This window comes from Bufo gargarizans, chromosome 1 (assembly GCF_014858855.1).
Source record: "Bufo gargarizans isolate SCDJY-AF-19 chromosome 1, ASM1485885v1, whole genome shotgun sequence".
NCBI lineage: Eukaryota > Metazoa > Chordata > Amphibia > Anura > Bufonidae > Bufo > Bufo gargarizans.
Genome location: NC_058080.1, coordinates 702262217 through 702280248, shown reverse-complemented (window position 1 = coordinate 702280248; position 18032 = coordinate 702262217). Strand labels below are relative to the sequence as shown.

The window sequence follows — 18032 nt, the reverse complement described above, 5'->3', positions numbered from 1 at the left end:
TACATAGGAGGCAGTATTATAGTAGTTATATTCTTGTACATAGGAGCAGTATTATAGTAGTTATATTCTTGTACCTAGGAGGCAGTATTATAGTAGTTATATTCTTGTACATAGGAGCAGTATTATAGTAGTTATATTCTTGTACATAGGAGGCAGTATTATAGTAGTTATATTCTTGTACATAGGAGCAGTATTATAGTAGTTATATTCTTGTACATAGGAGCAGTATTATAGTAGTTATATTCTTGTACATAGGAGCAGTATTATAGTAGTTATATTCTTGTACATAGGAGGCAGTATTATAGTAGTTATATTCTTGTACATAGCAGCAGTATTATAGTAGTTATATTCTTGTACATAGGAGCAGGATTATAGTAGTTATATTCTTGTACATAGGAGCAGAATTATAGTAGTTATATTCTTGTACCTAGGAGGCAGTATTATAGTAGTTATATTCTTGTACCTAGGAGGCAGTATTATAGTAGTTATATTCTTGTACCTAGGAGGCAGTATTATAGTAGTTATATTCTTGTACATAGGAGGCAGTATTATAGTAGTTATATTCTTGTACATAGGAGCAGTATTATAGTAGTTATATTCTTGTACATAGGAGCAGTATTATAGTAGTTATATTCTTGTACATAGGAGGCAGTATTATAGTAGTTATATTCTTGTACATAGGAGCAGTATTATAGTAGTTATATTCTTGTACATAGGAGCAGTATTATAGTAGTTATATTCTTGTACATAGGAGGCAGTATTATAGTAGTTATATTCTTGTACATAGGAGCAGTATTATAGTAGTTATATTCTTGTACATAGGAGCAGTATTATAGTAGTTATATTCTTGTACATAGGAGGCAGTATTATAGTAGTTATATTCTTGTACATAGGAGGCAGTATTATAGTAGTTATATTCTTGTACCTAGGAGGCAGTATTATAGTAGTTATATTCTTGTACATAGGAGGCAGTATTATAGTAGTTATATTCTTGTACATAGGAGGCAGTATTATAGTAGTTATATTCTTGTACATAGGAGGCAGTATTATAGTAGTTATATTCTTGTACATAGAGGCAGTATTATAGTAGTTATATTCTTGTACATAGGAGCAGTATTATAGTAGTTATATTCTTGTACATAGGAGGCAGTATTATAGTAGTTATATTCTTGTACATAGGAGCAGTATTATAGTAGTTATATTCTTGTACATAGGAGCAGTATTATAGTAGTTATATTCTTGTACATAGGAGGCAGTATTATAGTAGTTATATTCTTGTACATAGGAGCAGTATTATAGTAAATTCTTGTACATAGGAGCAGTATTATAGTAGTTATATTCTAGTACATAGGAGGCAGTATTATAGTAGTTATATTCTTGTACATAGGAGGCAGTATTATAGTAGTTATATTCTTGTACATAGGAGGCAGTATTATAGTAGTTATATTCTTGTACATAGGAGCAGTATTATAGTAGTTATATTCTTGTACATAGGGAGCAGTATTATAGTAGTTATATTCTTGTACATAGGGGGCAGTATTATAGTAGTTATATTCTTGTACATAGGAGGCAGTATTATAGTAGTTATATTCTTGTACATAGGAGCAGTATTATAGTAAATTCTTGTACATAGGAGCAGTATTATAGTAGTTATATTCTTGTACATAGGAGCAGTATTATAGTAGTTATATTCTTGTACATAGGAGCAGTATTATAGTAGTTATATTCTTGTACATAGGAGCAGTATTATAGTAGTTATATTCTTGTACATAGGAGGCAGTATTATAGTAGTTATATTATTGTACATAGGAGCAGTATTATAGTAGTTATATTCTTGTACATAGGAGCAGTATTATAGTAGTTATATTCTTGTACATAGGAGGCAGTATTATAGTAGTTATATTATTGTATATAGGAGCAGTATTATAGTAGTTATATTCTTCTACATAGAAGGCAGTATTATAGTAGTTATATTCTTCTACATAGGAGCAGTATTATAGTAGTTATTTTCTTGTACATAGGAGGCAGTATTATAGTAGTTATATTATTGTACATAGGAGCAGTATTATAGTAGTTATATTCTTGTACATAGGAGCAGTATTATAGTAGTTATATTCTTGTACATAGGAGGCAGTATTATAGTAGTTATATTCTTGTACATAGGAGCAGTATTATAGTAAATTCTTGTACATAGGAGCAGTATTATAGTAGTTATTTTCTAGTACATAGGAGGCAGTATTATAGTAGTTATATTCTTGTAGATAGGAGGCAGTATTATAGTAGTTATATTCTTGTACATAGGAGCAGTATTATAGTAGTTATATTCTTGTACATAGGAGCAGTATTATAGTAGTTATATTCTTGTACATAGGAGCAGTATTATAGTAGTTATATTCTTGTACATAGGAGCAGTATTATAGTAGTTATATTCTTGTACATAGGGGCAGTATTATAGTAGTTATATTCTTGTACATAGGAGCAGTATTATAGTAGTTATATTCTTGTACATAGGAGCAGTATTATAGTAGCTATATTCTTGTACATAGGAGCAGTATTATAGTAGTTATATTCTTGTACATAGGAGCAGTATTATAGTAGTTATATTCTTGTACATAGGAGGCAGTATTATAGTAGCTATATTCTTGTACATAGGAGCAGTATTATAGTAGTATATTCTTGTACATAGGAGCAGTATTATAGTAGATATATTCTTGTACATAGGAGGCAGTATTATAGTAGTTATATTCTTGTACATAGGAGCAGTATTATAGTAGTTATATTCTTGTACATAGGAGCAGTATATAGTAGTATATTCTTGTACATAGGAGCAGAATTATAGTAGTTAATTCTTGTACCTAGGAGGCAGTATTATAGTAGTTATATTCTTGTACCTAGGAGGCAGTATTATAGTAGTTATATTCTTGTACCTAGGAGGCAGTATTATAGTAGTTATATTCTTGTACATAGGAGGCAGTATTATAGTAGTTATATTCTTGTACATAGGAGGCAGTATTATAGTAGTTATATTCTTGTACATAGGAGGCAGTATTATAGTAGTTATATTCTTGTACATACGGAGCAGTATTATAGTAGTTATATTCTTGTACATAGGGGGGCAGTATTATAGTAATTATATTATTAGTATTACTGTCTCAGGACAATGGCTATATGGACTTAGTTACAACCACATTTATGAGGGAGAAGTGCAAAGAGCAGCTGTAACTTTCCTTCCTGCACTTGTTTCAGCAGATTATACAACATACATTACTCATCAGGGGGCGACAATGAGAAAATATGAAATCTGAGCTCATTCGTGAGGCATGATGGGAGGGACATTCAAAGTAAAACAAAGAGATTTATTGTAGTATTTTTAGGTAATATCTTTCCCATGTAACTCAGAAATATTTACTCGATCATCTCTATCAAATACAAAATTGCCCATCAGTTAAAAATCCTAATGCATGGCAGGTACATACTTGTGTACTGTATCCTCTCTCGATGACGTGCCACGTGAGTGACCAGACACATTTCATACTGTTATATTTTCCTTCTTGATATTAATTGAAATGCACTTTAATGACAAGAAATTACTGAGCTGTCCCTGCCCACACCACCACAGCGTCCATACACAGCCCTCTTATGCCAAATCCAATTTTAAACACAGCACACCTTCCATTCACGATACATCACAATCACAGGTAGTCAGTAAAATGTAAGCTCTTCAGTCCAGAGGGTTTACTCTCAAAGCAGCTGAATTATATGAGAACAGGTGCTTACCTTTGTCTTGTAGATTGGGCTCCAAGAGGGTCACAAATCTCTCAAGGGGGGGGGGGGGGGGGGGTCAGCAATATCCCTCCGTCACTGTGTATGGGAGAATGTAGACAGGTAAGGAATTTGGGGGGGCTGCCCGTAGATCAGGGGACACAAGGAGACAGCAGCAGCAGGTGACAGGCAGGAGATGGGGCAGGGTAGGACTGAGCAAATAAAGGAAGTCGCCCTTTGGACTGTGACTTTTACAGCAGGTGTTATCTGACACCTGTAGTTGGGGAGGGGGGTCAGGCCAGATAGAGGGGAGACACAGTCGCCTCCAGAACACATCCTGCTATGGACCACTTTACTAATGTCTGTGCAGTTATGAGATTTGTGTTGTCTCTCCCAGGTAACTACAAGCCTGGGGTGAACACAATACACACGTTAGACTGGTTCTCAGTCCACTAAGATCAGATATCCCATCATTACCTGCAATATACTGTAGGTAAACTTCTGAATCCTAAGGCCTCTTGCACACAAACGATGTGCATCCGTTTCGTGCATTGGGGACCGCAATTTGCAGCGGCCGGGCCGGATCGAGACCCATTCAACTTGAAAGGGTCCGTGATCCGTCCGCACGGCAAAAAAATAGAACAAGTTCTATTTTTTTGCGGTGCAGAGTCACTCCGTAGTGCTTCCGTGGGGTTCCGATCCGTGCTTCCGTTCCGCCTCTCACATGAATGGGTCTGCATCTGTGACTCGGAGTGCACACGGGCCAGTGCCTGTGTATTGCGGACACGCCATATGCGGGCTGCAATACGGCCACGGTCACAGAACACTTGTGTGCAAGAGGCCTAAGCTGGTAATACTATATTTTTTTTTTCTTTCTTTCTTTCTTACAAAACATGATATAAACAATCATTTTCCCATTAATCCCTTCATATTCCAACATCTTAAAATTTAGCATACAGGGGAAAGCACATTACAAATTATACGTATGCATATAATCCATTTATCCACCCATCCCACCCTAGTCCCATATTGCCTCTCGTTGCCCCCGGAGCCAGCAGGAGTCCCTACAAGATCACAGACGAACTAGCAAGGTATGCCATCTGAATCCTTCACGTCTAGGTCCACCAAACCATGGAATTACGTCCTATTTACCCATACCTTTTCCCATTGTGACATCTGTTTTTTAGTTGAGCATAACACCTTTTCATAATTTCTTATCTTGTTTATTAAATTTCTCCACTCTACCAAAGTGGGGGATTCGGTAGACCCCCATTTTCTAGCAATTATCACTCTAGCGAGTAACAAAGCTTTCAGCCAAGTTATGCAATCTTTCTTGTTAGGTCATCTATAGAGAGATGTCCCAATACAGCGAGTTTAGTTCCCATTACGGGTTTGTAATCTAGTTTCCCAGCCAAGACCTCAAAGATCTTAACCCAGTATTGCTGAATTTTCGAACAGCTCCAGATGATATGAATAAAATCAGCTTGTTCAGTTTGACACTTGGGGCACCTAGAATCCGTGTCCCCATATATCCTTGAAAGCTGTAGCGGGCTATAGTATAACCGGTGAACTATTTTAACTTAAATAAATCTAAAATTAGCGGAAATGATAACCCGGTTTATATTTTATATACCGCCACCCAATTAATAATAGCGTCGCTCCCAATCTCTGATTCCCACTTCTTTTCACTCTTAAATTTCAATAAATTACCCAATCCAGTCTTAATATTTTTATATACCTGTGATAAAGTGACTTTCATTTCCTTACAATTGTAACAAAAATCCTTAAAATTATGATCTACTATTCTAGTAAGTGTCTTATTCTTTATACTTACAAAAGCATTCTTTAATTGTGTGTATCTATACCAGGATAAAGTGTCTAATTGTGTATCAGGACATAATTCCTTAAAAGATCTAATATATCCAGAATTAACCAAATTCATTTTCCGAAAATGAATAATCTAGTGTCGTAAATTCCTTTATATTGCAATTGTGCCAAAGTGGTGTATAATGTAAAGCATGTGAAATCCCTAATACCTTTTTATACCATACCAGCTGTAGCATTCTACTTATAGGGCATTGTTTCCCACCAATACCAAGGTACCCCGTTTCTAATATGCTGAATATATCGTTGGACACCTCTATAATCCTTTATAAGATAGTGAACGAGGTTGTCCTCCCCCCACCCCAGACACCATTGGATTTGTGCAGCCATATAGTAACCCTGTATGTACGGGAGGGATATTCCCCACATCTCTTCTGACAGCCACAGGAACCTCTACTTGATCCGGACTCTTTTTCTTCCCCATATCAGATTGTTAAATAAACTTTCCACGTGGTTAAACGAGTCTTTAAACCAAATCGGGCATGCAGTAATAATATACAGGAATTTGCGGGAGTAAGACCATTTTATTTATCGCTATTCTCTCTGTTTGACCAAGAGTAAACTTCTGCCAGACTCTGATTTTACTTTTGATTTTATCTTACAGGGGGGGTTAAAGGGGTTGTCTCATCATAGGCAATGGGGGCATATCGCTAGTATATACCCCCATTGTCTTATAGGTGCGGGTCCCACCACTGGTACCCGCACCTACATCAAGAACGGAGCCCCGCAAGGTGGTGGCTGGAGGACTCCGGTCCGGCCACCACCAAGCCGGCTCCCTATTGAAGTGAATGGGAGCAAACCGCGCATGCGCGGCGCCCGCTCCCATTCATTTCTATAGCGACGACAGAAATAGCCAAGCCAGTGCTGGGCTATTTTCGCCAGCTTATAGAAAATGAATGGAGGGCGGCTGCGCATGCGCACTGCGACCTTCTTTACTTGCGGGGCTCTGTTCTCGATATAGGTGCGGGTCCCGGCGGTGGGACCCGCACCTATAAGACAATGGGGGCATATCCTAGCGATATGCCCTAATTGTCCATGATGAGACAGCCCCTTTAAGTTTAGCTTATTGAAATCCTGTAATGCATCAGTAATCTTTACCCCCAGGTAATCTATCTGTACCGCGGCCGTCAATACTCTGCTGCTTTCTGGTATGTTATTATTCCGCTGTTTTAGAGGAAGTAGTACTGATTTTGTCCAGTTAATTTCAAAACCTGAAAAATAACCAAATTCATTAATTACCTTCATAACATATGGTATAGCTGCTCCTCCATCTCGTAAGAAGATCAGGACATCATCTGCGTATAGGCTTGTTTTATGCTCGGGGCCCTTAAGCCCAAATCCCAGGATGTTCTTATCCTGCCTTATTTTGCAAGCGACAGGTTCCAGGAAAATTGCGAAGAGAAGGGGGGAAAGGGGACAACTTTGTCTAGTGCCCCGATGTAATTCAAAAGGCCGAATGCACACGGCCGTGTTCCGCGGCCGAGAGCGGCCCGTGGTATGCCAGGCTGGCCTCCTGTTCAGAGCAGGAGCGCACGGCGTCATTGGTTGCTATGACGCCGTGCGCTTCATGCCGCCGCTGCACTACAGTAATACACTCGTATGATCTATACAAGTGTATTACTGTACAGCAGCGGCGGTATGAAGCGCACGGCGTCATAGCAACCAATGACGCCGTGCGCTCCTGCTCTGAACAGGAGGCCAGCCTGGCATACCACGGACCGCTCTCGGCCGCGGAACACGGCCGTGTGCATTGGGCCAAAGGGGCAGACCAAACTCCATCAATACTTAATCTCGCTGTCGGGCGACTATATAATAGCTGTATCCATTTGATAAAGTTTCCTCCCAGATTCATCTTGGCCATAACTCTCCAGAGGTGATTCCACTCCACTTTAGCAGCATCTAATGACAGGACGGAGCGGTCCTCACCCACTTGGATATTAGTCATAGCTCTCCGAATATTAGTATGGGCGTGTCTTTTGGGAATAAATCCTGTTTGATCTGGGTGGATAATTTTATCACTTTTTTTTAAGACGAATCGCAAATAATTTTGCACATATTTTAAAATCTGTATTGAAAAGTGATATTGGGCGATATGAATTTGTCTCCTTTTCATCCTTATCTTTTTGGGGGAATAAGAGTGATAATAGCCTCTGCTAATGACATCGGTAGGCTGCCTGATTCATTCAAGACCTGCAGAAGGCACGGGAAGACAACCTCCCTGTATCTCCTGTATATCTCAAAGGGAAGTCCGTCGGAACCGGGGGAAGAGTTTCCACGGATGGATCTAATGGCCTCATGTAATTCGCACAACTGAATTGGTGCGTTCAAGGGAATCTTTTCCTTCTCCGTTAAAGCTGGAATGACTCATTTTGCTATAAATAGATCCAGTTCTTCCTGACTCCCTCGGAAATCAGATCTACATAATGCTGAAAAATAGTCCGCAAATTCTCTCTCTATTCCCTTGACATCAGTTATTATATCGCCATTTCTCAATCTAATACTTTTCATTTTATTATTACCTTTTTGATTCTGGGCTATAGATGCCAGCAGTTGACCAGGTTTTACAGATTAGCAAAAATATTTCAGGCCAACAAAAAGGTTTCTTCTGTTGGGCTTTATTAATTAAATAGTTTTTATATTCCTCCTGAACTTTACTTAATTGTTGCTGATTTTCTTTAGTTCTATTCCGACAAACCTCTCCTTCTAGCATTCTTAACCTATCTTCCAGCAGTTTTTCTGTTTTAATAAACATTGCTTTTTTTCTCTTTATTCGTCCAAAATTTACTCCCCGTATTAATGCTTTTAGTGCATCCCATACAGAGTGTATCTGTGCTGAATTGGTGCTATACTGTAGTTCCAGAATCCCATTATCTCATAACGAACCCTCTCCTGTTCTCCAATCAGGCCTATCCAATGCGGATTCAGCCTGAATCTCCTTATCTTCTGCACTAAATTCTTCTCCTTGAGGCTACATGCACACGATCGTTGTGTGTTTTGCGATCCGCAAATTGCAGATCCGCAAAATACGGATGGTGTCCGTGTGCCTTCCGCAATTTGCGGAACGGCATTGACAGCCATTAAGATGCGGACAGCACACGGAGTGTTGTCCACATCTTTTGCGGCCCCATTGAAGTGAATGGGTCCGCATCTAAGCCGCAAAAACTGCGGCTCGGATGCGGACCAAAATAACGGTCGTCTGCATGAGGCCTAACCACGAGAAGAACAGGAGAGTGATCCGATATCCCACAAAGTTCATATTTAATTAGTTCAATCCTATCTATAAAGTCAGGGCTTGCGAAAGCAATGACAATCCGTGACGTTGCTTCACCTGAGCGGCTATAACACGAGAACACCCTCCTTTCCCCATATAAATGACGCCATATATTAATTAATGCCATTTCCTGGGATGCTTTGTGTAAAAGAGTGTGTTCTCCCATCTTCGCCCCAGCTGATACAGAAAATCTGTCTAGCTCTGGATCCATCACATTATTAAAGTCCCCCATAGCTATGATCGGGCACTTATTCTTACAGCTTGCAAAATCAGCTAGACATGAGATAACATATAGCGCAAAGGGAGGTGGGATGTATATAAAGGCTAAAATACATGTAATCTCATTCCATCGGGCGTGTAAGAAGATATATCCTCCCTCCCTATCTATCCTGTAATCAAGTGGGGTAAAGTCCATTTTCCTATGGATATAAACACTCACTCCCCGTGAGTTGGCTGTAAAACAGGAGTGGTATTCATATTGCGCCCATTTCTTTCTCATGACATTCCGTTTTTCCAGCGTAGTGTGGGTTTCTAAGAGGGCCACAATTGCTGGCAGATGTCTGCAAACTAAGTCGAATACGATGCTCCTTTTTGTTCTATCAGCCAACCCACGGACATTCTACATTAGTACCCGGGGTGTCATGACCCAGTTGTATTCAATATACTATTATGCATCCGCATAATCCTACGTATCCTTACTGTTCTATACCCACTGGCTCCAGAGGCAACGAGCGCCATCCCACCCACCCCACCCCTCCAACACCCTACACTCTGGTTTATAAAGATACAATATCTCATAAACCTCTTTCAATCTACCCTTCCCCTACCCAATCACAATATATCATCCACGATGATTCCTTGTACCTTCTTACACTACCTACCTAAACCTTGTACAAACAAGTACCCCCTCCATGACACCTCTACTCCCTAATGTCTGTGCCACCCCACCTCCAAAACTGGAGCTCAGGGCACAGTACAGTGAATCTACTATCAAAGGTAATTTGTTCTCGTTATGTTGGCATATTATGCAATTGCACTCTAAGCAATTTCCTAATACAAAGTTATTATTGGGTCAGTCCATTTACAAGCGAGAGCTAATTCCCTGAAGGTGCCATCATTCTCCAGTAAGTGTTGGCACAGACAAAACAGGTTGGCACACAGGTGGCTGTGTTGCTATGTGTAACTGATAATGACCGTCGGCTGCTAAGAGAACGTAATATGAGGGCAAAGTGCATGAGGCAAAGTCCTCACCGGAAATCCATTACTGCGAGCAGCCTGATGTATCTAGAATGATCTGCGGCGGTAAAGGACAATAGCTCAAGCTAAGCACAGCACACGCGCTTCCTGAAATACTCTGTGCTGCTGTACATGTATGCAAATCTACAGCTTAGATACAAAGAAGAATGTTACAAAACCTGGCCATTTAGTAATTTTATCCACAGACAGTTCAATAAAAGTGATAATAATGGCAGGCGACTATGTCTTACTTCCTTTAGGCTACTTTCAAATCAAATATCATCTATAAATCGGACATTTCTCTCCTAAAGGCCACAAATCTTGTGGTACAAATAGCAGCCTACATTAAAGGGGTTTGCCAGGACTTTAATACTGATGACCTTTCCTCTGGCGTTCATCGATCACTTGGCCTAGGCGCGAATCAGCCCCATAGAAGTGAATGGGCCTGAGCTACGATACCAGCACAATCGCTATACAATGGATGGCGCTGTGTTTGGTGACCACAGAGATGGCCGCGACGCTCACAGGAGCACTGGTGCCTTCTCAAAGCAGCTGATCGGTGGGGTCCCGGATGTCAGTATCTGATTGGTGGGGGTCCGACACCCGGGACCCCCACCGATCAGCTGTTCAAGGAGGCACTGGCGCTCACTGTAGCACCCCAGCCTTCTCAGTTTTTCCTAGGCCAATGACTAAACAATCATCGATCACGTGGCCTAGGCGCAGTTCAGCCCCATTGAGTGCAACACCAAGCACAGCCGCTATACAATTTACGGTGCTGTGCTTGCTCAGCATGGAGAAGGCAGCGGGGCTCAAAGGAGTGCAGCTCCCTTACTAAACAGCTGATCGGCGGGGTCGTATGCAAGAGGAGGCCCCCCAGGGCGATTGGGTCCCAGTGTTAGGAATGCCGAGTGGTATGTTGTGGCCCTAATAGTTTATGTCACGGTGCTCCTACCTGGATACTGTCGCTCCCAGGGGTTAGGCTCCGTAGCAACAAAGGAGTTGTAGTTGGTGGAATAAGTAGAGTCTAGACTTGGTGAAGTTTAATGGTTTTACTTGAATAAACTTGCAATAAACTTATGTCATTGTCACCACCAGACATCTGAGAAGCTCTGACAGACGTCCTTCAGAACCTCCTCCTTGAGGTTCCTTTTGTTTTGCTTTAATTTTCTCATCTCGTTAGCCTCTCTCAGCTGTCATGTAGTTGCACTGATTGCATCCCTTTAAATCCCTTCCCATACTGCATCACTTTGCGGTTTATATTACTTCCTGGAGTGTGTGCATGCTACTGCTACTACTGAGTCTTCTACAGATAAGTTTTTGTTCATTCATTTGTGTTTTCCTGTTTGCTGGATCCCAGATGACCCTGACTCCCTCCGTATCAAGTGTAGAGAGCCGGTGGTCGTGTCCCCTCACTATCATAGGGTGTTCAGGTGTTATATAGTCGAGGTACGAGGATATGCGATCATCTACCATTGGGATTTTCGCATAGCCTGAGCAGTTAGGGAGAGAGCCAGGTCTGATGCAGGGCTCTCCCTTTTGTTCCTTAGTTTTGGATCCAGTCAGTCGGATCTTCATTTTGTGTCTTCTAGTTTTCTGTACACCTTCCATGACATTATAAACCGCCAAAACCGTCTTAAGCATGAATCCGGTTTCAACCTTGATTGACCGCATGCAGGGTCTATCACTGGAGGTAGAAGATCTCCGGAAAACTGTCTCTCAGTTTGAGGTGACCGTTTCTGCTTGCGTTCATGGAATTTGTTCTGAGCCTAAAATCTCGCTTCCGGATACGTTCTCCGGGGGTAGTGAGAATTTTGTTCGTTTTAGAGAGGCTTGCAAACTCTATTTTCGCCTACTTCCGCATTCCTCTGGTGATGAGGAGCGGAGGGTGGGGATCATCATATCGCTGCTCAGGGATAATGCTCAGTCCTGGGCCTTTCCGCTGCCGGTGGGGGCACGGCCCCTCCGTTCAGTGGATGAATTCTTTTTAGCCCTGGGTCAGATATATGATGATCTGGATCGTATTGCTCTGGCTGAGTCTAGACTACGTCTTTTATGTCAGGGTAAACAATCTGCAGAGATATACTGCTCAGAATTTCGGAGATGGGCAGCTGATACTGGTTGGAATGATGCTGCACTCCGAAGTCAATTTTGCCATGGTCTTTCAGAGGGATTGAAAGATGCATTTGCCTTTCATGAGAGACCTACCTCCTTGGACTCTGCCATGTCTCGGGCCGTTTGTATTGACAGGCGTCTTAGAGAGAGAGGAGAGATCACTCCTTCCTGTCATACTCAGTCCAAGGACAGTGCGGCGGTCTCATTCAGTGCACAGGGGTCTCAGTCGCTCTCAGTCTCTTCTGAGCAGGAGCCCATGCAGCTGGGTTTGATTGCCTCTGACAATAGAAGATTCAGCCCTCATGGGAAGGTTTGTTTCTGTTGTGGGGGTATAAATCATTTGGCAAATGTTTGTCCCTCTAGGAGATTCAGGCAGTTTTTTTAGAGTAATAAAGTAACAAAAAGAAAAAAATCCTCTAAAAACGTTCCATCTGTTACTATTGGCAAGGTTGATGCGGAAATTGAAGGTTTTCCATTTGCTTGTAGTTCCCGTTTTGTCCTACCTGCCAGGGTGGTGCTAGAGAGCAAGAACATTTTTTGTGAGATTTTTGTAGATAGTGGAGCAGCTGTCAATCTCATTGATAATCAATTTGCTATAACACATGGTTTCCAGGTATGCACTTTGGGAAAGGATATACCTGTTTTTGCTATTGATTCCGTTCCACTTTCTCAGAAATCGTTAAAGGGTATAGTTCACAATATTCATTTGATTGTGAGTGATACTCATGTTGAGGATGTGTCATGTTTCGTCCTAAGCGGGTTGCCTACTCCTCTAGTGTTGGGGCTACCCTGGCTCACTAAACATAACCCCACCATTGATTGGCAAGCGAGGCAAATAAATGGTTGGAGTGACTTTTGCAGAGAGAATTGCCTCACAACATCTGTTTCTGAGGTTTCTACTAAGACTGTACCATCTTTTCTCTCTGAATTTTCGGATGTGTTTTCTGAGAGTGGTGTTCAGGACTTGCCCTCGCACAGGGAGTACGATTGCCCTATTAATCTCACCCCAGGCGCCAAGCTGCCTAAATCTCGTTTATACAATCTCTCCCAACCTGAAAGGGTCGCTATGCGTGCTTATATCTCTGAGAGTCTGAGAAAGGGACACATACGACCCTCGAAGTCACCTGTTGCCGCTGGTTTTTTCTTTGTTAAGAAAAAAGATGGTACTTTAAGACCATGTCTGGATTTCAGGGAGCTGAACAGTATCACAATTCGTGACCCTTATCCGCTTCCTCTGATCCAGGACCTGTTTAACCAGATTGTTGGGGCTAAAGTTTTTTCCAAGTTGGATCTAAGAGGGGCATACAACCTGGTCAGGGTCAGAGAAGGAGACGAATCGAAGACGGCCTTCAATACCCCTGAGGGCCATTTTGAGAATTTGGTTATGCCTTTTGGTTTGATGAATGCTCCAGCCGTCTTTCAGCATTTTGTGAACAGCATTTTTTATCATTTAATCGGGAAATTTGTATTAGTGTATCTAGATGACATTTTGATTTTTTCTCCTGATTTCAAAACTCATAAGGAACACTTACCGTACGTCAGATCTTGCTCATCCTGCGGGAGAATAAATTGTACACTAAACTGGAAAAATGTGTGTTTGCGGTTCCAGAAATTCAATTTCTGGGGTTTCTTCTCTCCGCTTCTGGTTTTCGCATGGACCTCGAGAAGGTCCGCGCAGTGCTTGAGTGGGAGCTTCCTGAGAATCAGAAGGCGCTGATGCGTTTTTTGGGCTTTGCCAATTATTACAGGAAGTTTATTTTGAATTATTCCTCTGTTGTTAAACCACTCACTGATATGACTAGAAAGGGGGTAGATTTTTCCTCCTGGTCGGTAGAGGCGCGTAAGGCCTTTTCTAATATCAAGGAGAGTTTTGCTTCCGCTCCCATCTTGGTACAACCTGATATTTCTCTACCCTTCATAGTTGAGGTTGATGCTTCTGAGGTGGGTGTGGGTGCGTTCTTGTCTCAGGGTCCCTCTCCTGCCAAATGGCGACCGTGTGCCTTTTTCTCGAAGAAACTCTCCTCCGCAGAGAGAAATTACGATGTGGGAGATAGGGAGTTGTTGGCCATCAAGTTGGCTTTTCAGGAGTGGCGCCATTGGCTAGAGGGAGCCAGACACCCTATTACCGTGTTTACCGACCATAAAAATCTGGCCTACTTGGAGTCAGCCAAGCGTCTGAACCCGAGACAGGCCAGATGGTCTTTGTTCTTTTCAAGGTTTAATTTTGTTGTCACGTTCCGCCCTGGGGTTAAGAATGTGAAGGTGCATGCCCTGTCACAGGTGTGGTGGTCTCTGCTCTTTATCCTGAATTGGAGGCAGAGGTTCAGGTAGCCCAGTCAGAGGCTCCTGATCTTTGTCCTCCTGGGAGGTTGTTTGTGCCTCTCGCTTTAAGACACAAGATTTTTAAGGAACACCACAATACTGTCCTTGCTGGGCACCCGGGGGCAAGAGCCACAGTTGATCTCATCGCTCTGAGATTCTGGTGGCCGGCGCTTCGTAAGTCGCTTGAGGGTTTTGTGGCAGCCTGCGAGACCTGCGCTCGTGCCAAAGTCCCTCATTCACGGCCATCAGGTCCTCTCCTTCCGTTACCCATTCCTTCCCGTCCTTGGACACATCTGTCCATGGACTTCATTACGGACCTGCCTCGTTCCTCGGGGAAGACTGTGATTCTGGTGGTGGTGGACCGTTTTAGCAAAATGGTGCATTTCATTCCTTTTCCTGGCTTGCCCAATGCTAAGACGCTGGCGCAGGCATTTATTGATCACATTGTCAAATTGCATGGTATCCCTTCAGACATAGTCTCTGATAGGGGCACACAGTTTGTTTTCAGATTCTGGAAGGCTTTCTGTTCTCGCTTGGGGGTTCGGTTGTCATTCTCTTCTGCTTTCCACCCGCAGTCGAATGGTCAGACAGAGCGCGTCAATTAGAATCTGGAGACATATCTGCGCTGTTTTGTGGCGGAGAATCAGGAGGATTGGTGTTCTTTTTTGTCCCTTGCTGAGTTTGCTTTAAATAACCGTCGTCAGGAGTCCTCTGATAAGTCACCATTTTTTGGTGCATAGGGTTTCATCCGCAGTTTGGGACATTCTCTGGAGAGGGGTCTTCTGGTTTACCTGATGAGGACAGATTCTCCTCGTCTTTGTCATCTATTTGGCAAAAGATTCAGGATAATCTAAAGAGCATGAGTGAGAGATATAAGCGTGTGGCGGATAAGAGACGTGTGCCTGGTCCGGACCTGAATGTTGGTGATCTGGTTGGTGGTTGTCTACTAAGAATATCAAATTGAAGGTTCCCTCCTGGAAGTTGGGTCCTAAGTTTATCGGGCCTTACAAAATCTTGTCCGTCATCAATCCTGTTGCCTACCGTCTTGATCTTCCTCAGACTTGGAAGATCCATAATGTTTTTCATAAGTCCTTATTAAAACCTTATGTCCAACCCATTGTACCTTCGTCTTTGCCTCCTCCTCCGATTGTGGTTGATGGTAATCTTGAATTTCAGGTCTCTAGGATTGTGGATTCTCGTGTTGTCTGCGGTTCTCTCCAGTACCTTGTTCATTGGGAAGGTTATGGTCCTGAGGAGAGGATGTGGGTCCCAGCGACGGACATTAAGGCCACTCGTCTCATCAGGGCTTTCCATAGGTCCCATCCTGAGAAGGTGGGCGCTGAGTGTCCGGAGTCCACTCGTAGAAGGAGGGGTACTGTCACCACCAGACATCTGAGAAGCTCTGACAGACGTCCTTCAGAACCTCCTCCTTGAGGTTCCTTTTGTTTTGCTTTCATTTTCTCATCTCGTTAGCCTCTCTCAGCTGTCATGTAGTTGCAATGATTGCATCCCTTTAAATCCACCCTCACTGCGCCATGTTGTCTGGTCTCCTTCCAACTCTCAACTAACTACCTGCTCCCTGCAACCCTTCCCTTGGTGGGAAGCAGGACTAGCCCACTTCTCCCCAAAAGGTGTGTGGGGGCAGAATGGAATGATAAGTTGCATTCTGACTTTAGATTTCTGCCAGATACACTGCCACCTGCTGGACATATATGAAATTCAGTAGATTAACTGTTGCACAATAATATTAAGGCACTAAAATGAGAAGACCTGAAATGTAATGCACAAAGATGACATTCATTGATAGACATTAAAGACAGTAGCTAGGTGTTGAAATGGTAGTGCCCACTTTGGGGTACTACAGGGACCCCTACTGATCAGGTAGCCAGAGGATAGGTCATCAGTATTTGTATGTCGGAAAACCCTTTTAACATGTGCTGCTAGGGTAGGGGATCTGGCCATTAATACGAGGTGAATCTGCATGTGTTACATGTGGATTTTGCTGACGATTTAACCCCAGCTGCACTGGAAGCGATGAAATCTGTAGTGAATATTTGCAACAAATCCACAACAGAATGAAAATGTGGCAGATTTGGTAATTCGCAGACTGTTCATTTTTCTATGTGGAAAATGTCTGTTGCAATTGGAGCAGATTTTTGAAACCGCATTCACTTCCATGCACAAAATTGACACATCTGTGTGCTGTCCGTATCCATGCAGCCGTTCTGTAAATTATTAAACATGTCCTATTTGTGTTCATTTTGTAGACAAGAATAGTCACTTGTATAATAGGTGCAATGCAGGGTGCACACGGCCAGAATCCATATTTTGCGGATCCGTAGTTTGTGGACAGTAAGATACGGTCGTGTGCATGAGGCCTAATACTGTATATAACAGGGATGCTCAACCTGCGGCCCTCCAGCTGTTGTAAAACTACAACTCCCACAATGCCCTGCTGTAGGCTGATAGCTGTAGGCTGTCCGAGAATGCTGGGAGTTGTAGTTTTGCAACAGCTGGAGGGCCACAGGTTGAGCATGCCTGGTATATGACCTTTCAGTCTGCCTTAGTATCCAGTGACATCTGGTGGCCATTAGCAGTACTTCAGGAACCGATAATGGTTCCATAGCAATTGCATAAAAGTGATACAGCCATGCGGTCAGCAATGGTGTCTGATCAAAGTATTAATACATTATTAGCAGTTACAACCATGTGGAAGAGGAGATTTTGCACACCCGATAGTTATGCAAAAAAAAAAAAATTAACCTAATAATCAGACAATACACATCACCAAGCATCAAAATTTGTGGGTTTCTATTCATATTATTCTTGAGCTCAGTTTTCGATGTCATGTGAAATATTGGTTCATCACTGGATCAATAAATCCGTCCTTTTTTTTTGCATGTGAGCTGATGTAGAATATTCGGGTTTTTATAACTAATATATCAATAAGTTGCGTACAGTCTCATGACTGCTAGTGGGCCTGACAAAGGGCTGTGTGAAGCCCTTCCATTAACTGAGCTTATAGGGGTTCACATACTTTTCCTTAATAAGGACATCTGTTATAACAAGTTCACAGAATAGGGGATAGCTATTAGATTGGTGGGTCCGACCACTAGGACCCGTATCTATCATGGGAATGGGTTCCCTGTACACTGAAATGAATGGAGCTGCTAGCCGATCATGCGCATTGCTGCTCCATCCATTCTTTATGGGAACGCCGGAAATAGCTGCTGTAGGCTATACGTATACCTCCCAACTTAAAAAAAAAAAAAACGCAAAAGAGGGACAATATGTGCGGCGCACAACACTGCATTTTCTTTTATACTAGGCCACGCCTCTAAATCTGCCCAAAGCATAATTACTGGCACCGTCAGATCTGCACCACCTGGGGGATTGGTTAGGTGAGTATAAGTTCCTTTTTCTCTTGAATGTATTGGGGGACCCA

General features: G+C 42.3%; 1 protein-coding gene across 1 annotated transcript in view; it reads right to left on the bottom strand.

Annotated features, from left to right (window-relative positions):
- LOC122924813 (phospholipid-transporting ATPase ID-like) overlaps positions 1-3810 on the bottom strand; it is a 156405-nt gene extending 152595 nt beyond the window's left edge. The window contains exon 1 of the mRNA XM_044276263.1: positions 3778-3810. The gene's annotated coding sequence lies outside the window, so the exon portion shown is untranslated. The remainder of the gene's footprint in view (positions 1-3777) is intronic.
- Positions 3811-18032: the final 14222 nt, after the last annotated feature.